The following is a 14,902-nucleotide window of genomic DNA, read 5'->3' as shown; positions in this document are numbered from 1 at the left end:
TGTAAAGTGGTCTAATATCCCAGAATACTTCTTGTTTGCCCCTCAAATTTTGCATAAACCATTGTTTTCAAGTGTCCCAAGAGCATTTGAAAACAATGGTTTATGCAAAATTTGGGGGGCAAACAAAAGTATGTTTTGGGGAATTCGAAAATAGGGAATAGACCATTTTACAGTCCTGTTCTTAGTTACCAGGCCTTTGAAGCTGCTTCGATACAAACCTCACCGCTTTTCTGATGTAAATAAAATTTGTTAGCATTACAGCAACATGATTTACATAAGAAAAGCAAATGAGGTGTATCAAAGCACGGTGAACTCCAGCCTCGCTTTTATTCAAAGGCCTGGTAAATGAGCACAGAAATTGTTCACATAACCATGGCCTCTAGAACCCAGGCTTTGTCTGTTTTACCTGTAGAAAAGAGAGAGACTGGGTTTGATTTTACTCACACTTTGTGGCCCGTTTCTGCAAAACAAAGATCCACATTTTTAAAGGCTTAAAATTATTCACCTCCTAGTACTAGATGTAAGAGTCGAAAATGCAAAATAGATGCATAATTTTGTGCCTTTGATATCGCATCCAAGGTTCGCGTCACTTTTGGACTCGTCATCGGTTCCACTGCGTGTGCGCAATAAAACTATTAAACAAAATGGCGATCAATTTGAATCAACTGAAGGTGAAAGGCCATTATGACATTCTTGATTTTCAAGGTATTCTCTGCTTTTCTCGCTTATATCACTTTTCTTCTTTACTAGACACAAATAAACAAGTCTCTTGGCGATGCATCGGTGGTGGTTAAATTCTCTTGTGCTACTGTATGTCTGTTGTACATACTGACTTTCGCTGACAAAAGCATTTATCCTGCATTAGCAGTTACACCGGGATAGTAAGTTCTTTTTAAATTTTTGTAAATTTTATTTGACTGTCACTTTTAGCTTGAAGAGTGCACGAGGTTTGTCTAGAATCGTTGATTTAGGTTTTATTTTAAAAACCGGCCTAATATTATTATTTATGGTGATTCGATTTAAAGAATTTATTCCAAGGAATATTCATAAAATTAATTGAACTGGCTTTTAGTTAGGAAAAAAAATGAAAGCAAGCATTAAAATGATTGTAATGATGTAAATCCATCGATAAATCAACGAACAGCGTTAACTACACTTGTAAAAATGTAGACTGATGGCTACCATTCTGTATAGTGTATTCGATACCCACATTTTTCTTGAGTGCTACTTTATTAGATTTGAAGCAAATGATTTATAATGTATATAATTTAAGTGTTTGTTGATGTTGATTATTTCCGTTACTACATGAGAAAACAAAATTAATTGTAGATTGAATAAAAGTTTGTCGAGGGACCATAAAACCAGTGTTTTATGGGATAACATAGTACAAAGGTTTCTGTATGAAGTGCCTTTTAATGCTCTACAATGCATTGGTAACTTAAAAGTCAAATTGCAAAGTATTATGTGATAGGTATGCAGTTGACTCAGGGGCTTTGCAGGGTCAATGAAACAAATTTTTGAATCAATTAATTTAAGAATTTTAAGAATCCCAACTGGGAGAAGGCAGAACAGTTGTCTAATTGCAAGTGCACCTGTGGAGTTTAAGTGCACATGTAGACTACCCAGTAGGACTTGAACCCTGGAACTCCATGTGGCAAGTGCAATGCCCTAACCTTTGGCAACATTGCCTTCCTCCCATTATGATACAATATGTATGTCAATTTTATAGGGGGCAGTATGGCCCAGGGATGGCACTAGGATTTTTCAATCTGGGTCCTGGGACCCGCATGTTCGGCCAAATTGGGGTCCCAAGCATTTTTGGGGGTCCCAAAATCTTGGTGACGCTCTGCGAGAAAAAGAGTATGTTTTAAATTATGAGAAAAAGAGAGTAACCAACTTGGAATTAATATTGACGCATATGCATAGGACCGGCCGACAAAGGCTTTTTCTAGAGCCGTTACATTCATTCCTGGACAAGAACTCTGTTAATGAAAGAGCACCCTTTCCAAGAGTTTACGCATCACTGGTTTCCTCCCTTAGCGCAACGAACAGTGACGTCTTTTGCTATATATTTGCATTCAGTGACTTGCAGAGTACATTCCTCTGAAGAAGACCGCAGAAGGCGGTCGAAAATTTAGTTTTAACCTTTTTAGATGTTTTAACCCCATTTGTTAGAACTTCAATTATGATCACAGATCGCTCCAACAGTTTTACAAACACAGAATATACTGATAAATCAAAGCAAGTTGTGTGAGTTATTTAAGTCAGTGCCTTGCGTCCTGGGACGCATTAAAATTTCGATGATGCATTTTTTTGGATTTTATTTGCGTAAAAATGCACGATTTCTGCGTTAACGCGATCCCTGTGGCCCATTGGTTAGAACACTTGCCTTGAGGTCCATGGATCAAGACCAGTTCTGACCACTTGTCAAATTTGATCCTGGTTGTTCCATGGTTTCAAATCTTCCTCGGCTGTACTTGTAAAAGGCCAACACCGCCTTCTCTCCTGCCAGTTAGAATTGTTGAAAGTGGTACTTATGACCAAATTTTGGATTTCAAAACTATGCTTAACTCAACACTAACTGACCCCAAGTTTTGTAAGTGTTCTCGATGATTTTAAAAAGACACCTGTTTTATTTTTATGCTGGAATTTTTCTTATTTAGTTGGTCGCGTCCATTAGTAACCTTAAAATCTTGAGGAGAGCTGGGTCAGTGTGAGGGCTAAAAAATGAACGTCAAACACTGCACTAGTTTGAGAATGGCAATGTGTGTGTACGCGGCCTAATTAATATGCAGCAACGGCGAGGTTCGGGCTTGTCCGAGTTTTCAACCGTGTTTTGGCAATAGATAATAAAATTGCGCTTACACGCTGAAATATTTCAAGCATAGTGAGTAAATGACGTCATTTTTCTCTAGATCCAAACCCTCTGCATAGGTCCAATCCAGGTCCAGTTTTGAACGTGATTAATGGCGGACCATGAAATCCAAAACTTACAAACTCAAATTAGAGACAGCCTTTGGATAAAACTCAAAGCTCAAAATTTGCCAGTTTAGGTGTTGAGACGCGAAACACACTTTCAAAAATCTGAACACAAGAAAGGAAATGATTTTATTGATCAATACGTACCAACTTTAACAGTTTGGTTGTTGTTGTTGTTGTTGTTGTTAATAGGTGTCATTTCATTGATTTGTGTTTCATTGGCCGCCCTGAAAAAGCCCCTATATGGGGCATGGTTAAGTGAAGTAGGTATGTATGGACACGGATGGATTTTACAACCTTTACATTTGCAGTTCCCTGGTATGTTTCACCAATACCTTTTACCTTGTTTTCTTGTCAGGCATTATTCCCCGCATGCATTTTTAAGAATATCGACAGATTATTAATCACAGGATGTTATTAGACAGAATACTAGGAATATTGGAATGTAAGGAGCAATTATATTTGTTTTTCTTGGTTTGCCAATTGAAAGTGACTTTTAGGAGAAGTGTTGTGCTTTTGTGCCAAATTTGACAATATATTGTAATCAGGTCTCAAAATTAAAAAAAAAAAAAATTCACTCGCAATCTTTGCATCAAAAGACGAAAATTTAGTGGGGCACAGTCTTTGCGTTCGCTATTGGCATGGGGTGCCAGCCATTTAACAAAACAAAACAAGAGCGCTCAATACTTGTGGTAATGAAACTGCTGAAAATGGCAAATGTATTGAGGGAATGGCGTTGGGTGCATTTACATGTAACATCACAGCTAAATTACAGTACAAATGTGTACCCAAAATAGTTTTTCTTTCTTTATTTTATCAGAAGTAACAAGCAAAGTGGCAACTGCTACCCCTTTATTTCAAAAGAGCAGAGAGTGAAAACAAGTCTTTTTGTGAATTTGCGACTTCTCCAGAATATTTTACTTACCAAAGGTGAAAAAAAAGTCATTTCTAGATGCAACTCTATAGAGTTTACGAAAACGTGTGATGTCGATTAAAAAATTAACAATTGGCCATTTTCATTCATCCCATATTGTAAAGGCAAGGATACCATTCTTTACATACAAATATACTGTTGTATACGTCGAATGATTGTGATTGATGAAAAATGTGAGTTGAGAATACCCCAGTCCATATTTGGGCCTTTAATATTCTAGCGTGAAAAATTATTTGAAATCCTTTGTTCATTGTGTCAGGTTGACCATAGTTTGAAGGATTAATAATGCTTTAAGTTATTGACATCAGGTTAGGGTATTAATGGGGACCTGGTTCATGCCTTTTTTCGGGAAAACAACCTTCACAGTAAGGCAGTGGTAACAATTCTAAAACAGCAAAATTTAAATGATTATCATGGTGGCACAGCGAGATTTGTTCTCTCACTTCATGTTCTCATGCAAAGGTGGAAGTGTGTTTTTGCGGTCGTACATGTCGGTGGTAATAAATTTACCTTTACTCTAAATTATTTTGCATTTTAATATTGGCACTGCATCCAGAAAACTCTTACTCTGTAAAACAAATTGTTGTTCAGGTGTTGACTAGAACTTCATTTTAATTTTCATTGGCAGGTATTTCTAGATGTGGGTGTGTTGTCAATTGTGTGGCCAGTTACTCGAGCCTCTCTGGGGAGCATTGAGTGTTTTTGGTAAAGATCAATAAAATGGCCATGTACTGTAATAGGGAACGTTAGATTGGAAGGTCCTTATGATTACGGACGATCATCTGTTAGCAGTGTAGGACTGTAAAGGAAGCTTTGCACACTGGGCATGTACATTACACCGACATTTTCTCCTGTTTAAACTTATTTCTTAGCCGGTGATAGTACACGTTTACAGCGGCATTTGGAAAAAAAAATATTGACAAATTTGAAAAATATAGTGGTTAAGTGAAAGGGTTATTAATCGAGCATTTCATTTCCCATAATCCTTATCAAGCGCTCAATCAATCAATCATTTTCTCCTGTTTAAACTTATTTCTTAGCCGGTGATAGTACACGTTTACAGCAGCATTTGGAAAAAAAAAATATTGACAAATTCATAAAAATATAGTGGTTAAGTGAAAGGGTTATTAATCGAACATTCGCAGATTCGTGTCCAGCGAGTTTAGGCATTGGAGTTCGGATTTTAAAAATAGATATTCATTTCCCATAATCCTTATCAAGCGCTCAATCAATCAATCAATCAGGTCGAGCTAGCTCGGCTCTCATTGATAAGTTCTTTCCATCTATCTCTGTCGTCCATTAAGTTTGCCAGATCTTCATAGGTGCCACGCTGTATCAGCAATCAGTTGGTCAACGTATGTTTTTCTTGGTCTTCCACGACTGCGTTTACCATGAGACGGTTCCCAAAGTAACACTTCTGAGGACAGTTCATTTTTGCTACGCCAGCAATGTCCAGCAAAGCGTAGACTTTGTTGGCGAATCGTTGCAGTGACACGAGGGATATTTCCATACAGTTCTGCATTGGAGAGATGGTCGGTCCAGGATTTGTTCAAAGCTGCTCTTAACATTCTCGTATATGAACCATCAATCTTTTTCTCGAGAGCTGATGTCAGCGTCAGCGTCGTATCAAGCGCTAAGCGTCGTCTTCCACGACTGCGTTTTTACCATGAGACGGTTCCCAAAGTAACACTTCTGAGGACAGTTCATTTTTGCTACGCCAGCAATGTCCAGCAAAGCGTAGACTTTGTTGGCGAATCGTTGCAGTGACACGAGGGATATTTCCATACAGTTCTGCAGTGGAAAGATGGTCGGTCCAGGATTTGTTCAAAGCTGCTCTTAACATTCTCGTATATGAACCATCAATCTTTTTCTCGAGAGCTGATGTCAGCGTCAGCGTCGTATCAAGCGCTAAGCGTCCTAAAATGACGATAATAGTCAATTTAGAGAAACTTAGGAATTCTCGATAATCGTCATTTCGGAGGTAGAGGATGGGTTGCTTGTTTCTATTTCCCAGAATGTCCTTGGACGATGGGCCTGGGAAGAAAAAAATAGATCCCAAACGCAAATCCAGGCGCCTTTTGTCCAAGGCCTGCAATCTGACATATGGAAAGAAGTAACGTTGCCGTCGTGCAATGCACCCATTTTACAACTCGCTATGGTCAACCGCGTTACAGATACTACTATAGCCGAATTGTTCATAGTAGCCTCTGCGCTACATCCGGTTAATTACGGAAGATGGTTTTTTCACATTACGTCATTAACTACGTGTTGGTTGGCAAAAACAGCAGATACCTGATAAGCATTTGTTCAACTTCATTTCACCACTGTTTTCTGTGTCTAGGGATTGCTTCCAATTATAGTAACAAGTGTATTTGTTTTTTTTTCCCTAAACAAACAAAAGTGGGATGTCACAAAGTCGATTAAACGTATTTTGTATGTAAGCAACTCTTTAAAGAAGAGAAGAGAAGAGAAGAGAGAGAGAGCCAGAGGCACGGGCACTTTTGTAACGAAAAAAGGGAACTTTTGTAACGCGATAGGGAACTTTTGTAACGAAGGTAGGGAACTTTTGTAACCTGAGGCACTTTTGTAACCTCATTGGGGCACTTTGTAACATCAGTGGGGCACTTTTGTAACGACAGAGGGCACTTTTGTAACGACAGAGGGCACTTTTGTAACGACAGGGCACTTTTGTAACAGCCGTGCATTTTTGTAACAAACTGGCACTTTTAGCATTAACCTTGACTTCCATGGCCTGCTAGTGTGCATACTCTAAGAGTTAATACAGATTCAAGAGAATAATTAAGAGTACTGTCATTTTGGAAGTACTGAGTTAATTTTGCTGAGTTGGTTTTCTTTCCTAGCATTGCGTGTAGTTTTCGCATTTGCTTGTGTACAACATCCAACTCTTTCATTCCCGGTTTTCACATGATAAAATTTAGCGAAACCATCTGTCAATTTATCCATTTATTTGATTGATTATTTATCTCTATAATTATGAAGGAGCAGTTTCAAGCACTTCATTTAGAAGCTGTAGCACACAATTCAGACATTTATGCATTTTTAAGGTATAGCTTCTTCTGCTTCGCTATTTAACAAAAAAAAAAGACTGACCTGTGGAATTTAGTTAACCAGGGCCTGGTTGTTCAAAATCCGCGCTAATCCCAGGTTAAAAATTAACCAAGGAGTTTATTTCTTTTCTCAACTCCCAAATGTTGTTCAACGCTGATATTTGGCGAAATTTTACATTAGAGAAAGTCAATCTTGAAAAAAAAAAATAAGCAAAAGAAACTTTCAACCAAAAGTTGAAAAAAATGAAACCAAATTTTATGGTAATCCTGAATTACGTTAATCGGCTTTTGAACAACTGGGCCCTGGTTAGCAAGACTGGAACAATCAAACATATTTCTTTACACATATTAAATGAAGTGTTGACAGGAACCCACTGGGAACTCGGAAAAAATCCGAGCCCAGATGGGATTTGAACCCACGACCCTCGGTGATCTGGTCGGATGCTCTAACCACTGAGCTACTGGAGACACCATGGTGAGCAAGGGTGAAATGTGGGTCTTTGACTCGAGCTGCATCACACAGCTACAGAGTCAAATAACGACTGACAGCATAGCTCATAACTGCATCGCACAGTCACCTTGAAGCATATCTAAGATGCTGCCAACCAACCACCCAAGTGAGCGAATGTGAGAATGACATAGACGTATCAAATGAATTTTTGTTGATAGAAGCCATTGGGAACTCGGAAAAATGCGAGCCCCAGATGGGATTCGAGAACCCACGACCCTCCGTGATCTAGTCGGATGCTCTAACCAACCACTGAGCTACTGGAGACTCTGTGGTGAGCAAGGGTGAAATGTGGGTCTTTAACTCGAGCTGCATCACGCAGCTACAGAGTCAAATAACGACTGACAGCATAGCTCATAACTGCATCATAACTGCATTTTTAACCCCCCTGCTCACCATAGAGTCTCCAGTAGCTCAGTGGTTAGAGCATCCGACTAGATCACGGAGGGTCGTGGGTTCAAATCCCATCTGGGGATCGGATTTTTCCGAGTTCCCAGTGGGTTCCTGTCAACATTAATATGTGTATATCATTCTCACATTCGCTCATATTTCTTTACTCCTAAGAAATCAATTGAACGCCCATAATCTTTGCAATGTGTTCATAACTCACTGATATAACTTCAAATGCAAGCAGGTTGGCTATCCGAGCATATCGAATATATGCATTTAACTGATGAAATCTTCCATCTTTGCAGCAATAAATTCAACTGAGCTTTAACAACTCAAATTGTAGGCAACGCATACCATGAAAATGGTAGCAATAAACGCAACACAAAGCTCATTCATGATTATTGCCCATAGATGGCAGCAATAAACGCAACATAGCTTGGTCATAACTATGCCGATAATCTTCACAGCGTTTTTACAACTCACTGAAAAAAAAAATCAAATGCGAGCACATTGGCTATCCGAACTTATGAAATATACGCGAGTGATGAAATCTACCATCTTTTGCACCAATAAATTCAATTGAGCTTTAACAACAATTTTGAAATTGTAGGCAAAGCCTACCAGAAAATGATAGCAATAAACACGACATAGCTTATTCGCATTATCCCCATAGCAAGCAGCAATAAACGCAATATACTGTAGCTTAATTATGATTACGCCCATAATCGTTGCAATGTTTAAAATGTTTCTCACTGAAAATAATTCGAATGCAATCACATTGGCTATCCCAGCTTATCGAATATACGTAACTGATGAAACATCTACCATCCTTGTAGCAATAAATCAATTGAGCTTTAACAATTGCAAACTTTGCATCACTGACGCAAAAAAAAGAGCACGTTCTGCAGCTGAGGCTTTCTCGATGAGTTTCGATAACTGCAACGTTTTGCTAAAAAACAACAATCTCGCAAGCACTTGAATTCAAGTGTCGTAATCATGGTAAATAGCGGGATTTTTTAGGTCAACATCAAAAGCAGTTGTTGCTCCTTTGCATTGCAAAAGTCTAAAGAGCGCTGATTTATTTTTTGTTGGCCAAAAAGAACAAATTGCTATTGAAAAACATAAGTGACCATAAGTGACCCTTGGTTTTTGATGACTAACGTCGATCCAGTTAATATTTCTCCATTGCACAGTTTAAATACACAAGCATTGCCTGTTGAAAATACTCAACAGTTTTGAAAGCCACTCTATTACCAATGATATCATAGTTAACATTAACTTAACCCATCAAAGAATAAACTTTTTACGAACACTTGCAAAAGAGGATATTTAAAACAAATCGAGGCATTCCAGTCTGTGGAAGTTGTAATCACGGTAACTCCTGAATTCACCCAAAACTAGGCCCATTCACGTTGAGCTTGACACTCCCCTTTGGAGTACTTCTGACCAGGGAGTCAGGTAAGTTGGTGTCACGACGACGATAGGCGCATAAAACGCGCAAGGGTTGAAGAATGGCTCCCGTGTCAGGGTCATCCTTTAACAGGCGGAACTTTTTCGTGATCATGCTTTGTGATGATATTTCTCAAAAATAATTCAATAAATGAGGAACTGCTGTTTTTGTTTTGATTGAAACAGATTTTCTTCATACACGATCATATTTCCTACCAGCCAATCAAAACGCGCGTCTGACAACGCATAACCAAATTCGTGTGATGTGTCACAGCCCTTGTCACAGCCGTATTTACACACTCTCATATAAACACAGCTATTCACCAATATGAGTGCGCATATTATCCTAATTATTTTATAAAATATTGTATCTTTTAATTTTTTTTTACAATCTGGCTCGCTTGGTTCATGGCTTTGCCGCCAACAGACTGTGAAAAGAAAAAAATCTTCTTGTAGCCATTCTGGGGTTCAAGAGGAAAAATGGGGGAGTTAGGATTTAATTAATAGCACCTTAACCACTGCGTGACTAGAAATTCGCCGGTAAACACCTAAATGAAATAAAATTCTGAAAAATCTTCTCGAAAGAACAATTTAAATATAATGGAAAGTGCATCCATAGAAAAATGATTTCACGAGATGTACACTTAGGCAATTACTAGCAGTCCAGCAGATGGACTTACAGATATGGCGCATCATATTTTTTCGTGTTACTTATCGCAGTGTCTTGTGAATGCTATCTTTGTCTATGAAATGAATCAATTGTATTCGTCATATCCCTTTTGCTTTTATATATTCATGACCAAATTCTCAGTTTGTTTTGGAGCCTCTGGGTGCTTGTTTGACAAAGGGTGTGGTGAATCTATAAAGGCTATGAATATTAATTTAAAACGCCCCTCTGACCTCTCGTTTACGGCTTTTAGAAACACACACAGCAACATTCTCGCATGTAAACCTATCCCCAATACATTTTTCATGGTCATTTACCGCTGCAATGAGTCAAACATTCAACTGTGAATGAAGATATCCATATCCCCGATAACGCAAAACCGCGTAAAGTTGTTTTTAAACCCTAGTTCCTTTCCAAATTATAGAAAAGAGTTGAATTTTCTCTCACTTATTTCTACTGTACTATTGTTTATATTGATTGCACTTTTGTTTCTTATCTCTTAAGAAATCACATCGAAAGCACTTGTTGGAACCTCTAGCAAATAGGGACCTTTTGTAACGTTGCCAGTTTTGAGACATTGGCAACTAAAAAAAATCCACCAAAAAAAATAAAAACATCCAATTCACTAAATTCTTTCTTTATTAGATTACCAAAAGACTTCTTTAACATCCCTCAAAATTTGGTTGATGTTGAATGTTTTAAAAGGGCTCAATCGCTTTTTGAAACCAGCGAAGCAAAAAAACGGGCTTTTTCTGAATCGTGATTCTTTTCATGGACATGAAAAGTCAAACGTATACACGGTAAAATTTTCCGGGGCGCAATACTTCCAATTTAAATTACTGTGGTAATTGAGGGAATCGTGTGGCGTATATATGGTAAGGCAAAAGCCACAATTTGGTAAGGAAATGGATTTAAAAGCTTTTTAAAAGGTGCTTACCACGGACAAGGGAACTTTTGTAACCTCCTTGCCATGAAAAAGGGTCACAGTCCCTTTGATTTTAAAGTGATTCGTTGAGCGTCGGTCTGCAAGGGGATCAGTGTTTAAGGTATCTACTGAAAAGTTGTTGTGCCTTACCATCTAAAACTGGGCGAATTATAGCGAAAGGAGAAAAAAGTTACAAAAGTGCCCCACGATGCCTATGGAGAGAGAGAGAGAGAGACATTGTGTTGTGTTCTTGGGCAAGATACTTTACTCTCACGGTGCCTCTCTCCACCCAGGTGTATCAATGGGTACCGGCGTAATGCTGGGGGTAACCCTTCGATGAACTAGTATCCCATCCAGGGGGGAGTATGAATACTCCTAGTCGCTTCATGCTACGGAAACCGGAGGTAAGCGCCGGCCTGATGGGCCTTCCTAGCCTCGTAACAGAGACTTTACCTTTACCTATCTGGAGAATGGTAACAAGAATAACAATAGCTATCAATCTGAAAAGTACTGGGCTATTAAACTGAAAAGAAGTGGGTGAAACCATCAATATCTGGTCAATATCCGAAGAATGGTAACAAGAATATCAATAACTATCAAACTGAAAAGTACTGGTACTATTAAACTGAAAAGAACTGGGGTGAAACTATCAATATCCGGTCAATATCCGAAATTTCCCGGAAATCCACCAAAACGAAAAGAATGATGCCAAATGCGCATGGTCAACATGCATGAGGTTAAACATCGGATTTTACGGATTTGGCGGATTTCACAGAAATAAGCTTCAATAAAACTCCTATATTTTTTAACGGAAAAGACGGAAAATTTTCCTTTTGCCGTTTGGTAAGAGATCAACTGACAGATCAGACAAAACATGTCCGGTTGCACCCAAAGCGTAGTAACCATTGATGGTTGCAATAAGGTTCGTGTATTAAAAAGTTTGCTTAAAAGGGGCGTGCACGGTGGATATGATGTGGCGTTGAGAATGTTTGTGTGTTGATTAAAAGGGCTTTGATATTATGATTTCTTCTCCAACCGAAGTATTTTCCTAACATTTTTTCAAGAACCGGCTGCTTAAGCAAATTTCAACCCTTACTTACGTACCCTTTCAGACCTCTTAAGACTTGGTTGGTTTACGGTTAAGACTTGGTATTTACCGCGATTACCTATTCGTGGGCTTGTCAGTATTAACAGTGAAATGGAAACTCTTTGCTTAAAAACCATTTGCTTCATTACTTAAGGGCCTGAGTTTTACAATAGAGAATGCTTTTAGCAATATATAATGCAGATTTCTAGGTGACAAATTATGTGTGATTTACTTAAAGCAAAAACGAAGTACTTTTTTCTTAGCAACTGCCGGAGCCACAATTTTCTTTCTTTTCTTTTTTCTCTCGTTTGGCCACCCCCCTTTTTTTTTTTTTGTTTTTTTTTCTCGTTTAGCGTCGAATGCGTTTCCTGGTGTTGGTTTGGTCGGTCGGATTGAAAAAAAACAAAACAAAAAATTCATAAGCAGTCTCGGAATCGGAGGCCTGGTACCCCAGCATCATAGCTGTGGAGCCAGGAAAACAACAAGACGTGAACGCAAAATCAATATGGCGGAAAAGTTGGTGGATGTTGTTGCAAAATTAAGACAGCGTGGGAAAAGGATCAACCACCAAAACTCCTATGCGACATAAAATGGTTTAAAAACGTCGTTAACCTTTTTTTTTCAGTTTCTTTTTCAGTTTTTGAAAACGCCCAAAAATGTGTGTAGTTCGGACGACGCTAAACGGAGAAAAAAAGGGAACGGCCTAATAATTCCTCGCATTAATTAATAAAACAATAGTCTTTCCTCAAAAAACTTAGGGCAACGGCGCAGTTAAAAAAAACACTTTTAACATAGAATAGTTTTATGAATACGTTTCCACGTAATTAGTATGTGTCCAGTCGACTCCGCTGTAATTCACCTCAATCATCTATCAAAAACTGAAGTGTCAAAAATTCGTTTTGTGTGTAGTTTGATTTAAATATAACACCCTAAAGAAAGTTCATTTTACGGTGGCAAAGTTGATGACAGTAAGCAGCGCATCTGAAAAGCCCAGTGAATTAAGCTGCTCATGTCTAGATAAGAAGATACCCCGGGATGTTTGATCTTCGTCCTAATATTGTAATTACAGGGACAGAAAAATTTTGCACGCTTTTTACTCTCGCAAAGGCCCAAGACCCCCAAAGTGCTCCCAGCGGGAAAGAAAAAATAAAATAAAAGCTATACGACGGTTTGGCAAACAGGTCCACTCGAAAGTATATTTTTTCTGATGTGTTTTATTTCTGTACTGATTTATTCAAAAAATTGTGCCGGAAGGTGCATGTTGAATTGTAAAGGATTTTGAAGATGGTGAGCGGGTAAACTTTAGCACAAACATGGCTGTTATGTAAGTTGACTTCTCAATGAAAATTAAAGTTATCCGAAAACAGAAAGAGAAGAGGACCTCCAAGGGGTTTTAAGGAATAAGGGAACAGAGCCAGAAACGGTTTAAGGGAACAAGGGACCATGACTTAGAATAACGTTTGGGAAACAAGAGAATAGTTTGATTCGGAAAACGTATTTGTGACCGTTTCCTAACTCTTAGGAGAATTTTCTTGAAGTGTATACGAGGGAAAATGACCATATTTGCCCACGTGCTTTGCCTTCCGGCTTTGCGTACCAGTGCATGCGGTATAAGTGGAATATGTTACGTGTGTTCTCGGTCGCCGATCAGTAACTCTCACTTACAATTACCACTTGATCTGGTGACGTAATTCGGAGGACTGGAGAAAAAAAATTAACGCCGTATTCTACAACCGCGTGCGGCCTTGAATGTTATTTTCGAATTCAACATGGCAGAGGCGAGGTTAGATCTCGTCGGTTCTACTTGAATGTTCATTCAGTAACAGGAAACGTGTGAGACACGGATCGGAATGATCTGTTGAATTTTTGGCGATGGAAATACTGCGGGAAGTTTGGAAACAACACCTAAGGCCGCGCGCGATTGTGGGATACGGCGATGAAATGTTTCTTCCCGGTAGTGGTACTCTTCAGCAAGGAAGGGCATAACTATTTACTAGACCCTGGGAATTCAGATCACATGAAATGATGTTTTTTACCTGAATTCAATGTGTTCAGTTTAAAACATCGATGCTCCATACATTCATGAAAATTAATGGAAGAAAAAAAGACGTTGTCTTGTTTATGAGTTTTGTTAATTGACTTTTTATTCTTTGTCCCCACGCTGCCTCTTTTGGTCATACTCAAGCTCTAGATATTAGGTACTGGGGACAGACATGATTAAGAAATGGCGAGTCTTTAATGTAAATTTCCTGAAGCCGTGCATGAGGTCGTGTCAGAATTTCAGGCTGCGTCCTATTGGGAAAGTCCAATAGAACACAAAATCCGACAACGAATCACACCGTGCATAGCTTTCCTAGTCAAAAGATTGTTGAGGAAGGACTTTAATTGAGAAAATTTAAGGTAAAATCAGATCATGGACGAAGCAAACCGGAAACATCCATCTGTTAAAATCTGAAATGAAGATTTCCATCAAATCAACCCGTTCTCGCCCTTGAATTCGCTCAGGGACCATATTTTAATTAAACACTATTTGATAATGCTGTATGATCACTCGCCAACAAAAGGACGTTAAACAATACAAAAGAAGCGGTTCTTATAGAATAGAAACTCCCGGTTCAAATCCAATTCACGAATATGATTTTTTTTATTTCCTTATTTTCTCTGCTACCGCAAGTCCTGGGACACAGTGTCCAAAATTCACGATAGTAGTGAATTTAAAGCAAATTAACAATTCAGGCCGGGGATAATCGCGAATTCATGGGCGAGAACGTGTTGATCAAATGCACCCTTGGTGCCTCGTTCCAGGCGTCTCTCATTGGTTGTAACGAGGTGCGTGTGGTCTTTCAGCCTAACCATCAAGCACCGCGATCCCTGTTTCCTGTCTACAATTTCGCC

General features: G+C 38.7%; 1 non-coding gene across 1 annotated transcript; it reads left to right on the top strand.

The window, feature by feature from the left end:
- Positions 1-7,892: 7,892 nt before the first annotated feature.
- Positions 7,893-7,965, top strand: Trnas-aga (transfer RNA serine (anticodon AGA)). The gene has a single exon. It is a non-coding gene; the product is annotated as a tRNA-Ser (tRNA).
- The last annotated feature ends 6,937 nt before the right edge of the window (positions 7,966-14,902 follow it).

Source organism: Montipora foliosa, chromosome 2 (genome assembly GCF_036669935.1).
Source record: "Montipora foliosa isolate CH-2021 chromosome 2, ASM3666993v2, whole genome shotgun sequence".
In the NCBI taxonomy this organism is placed as follows: Eukaryota; Metazoa; Cnidaria; class Anthozoa; order Scleractinia; family Acroporidae; genus Montipora; species Montipora foliosa.
The sequence above is the reverse complement of the archived record's forward strand: the minus strand, read 5'-3'. Positions and strand labels throughout refer to the sequence as shown.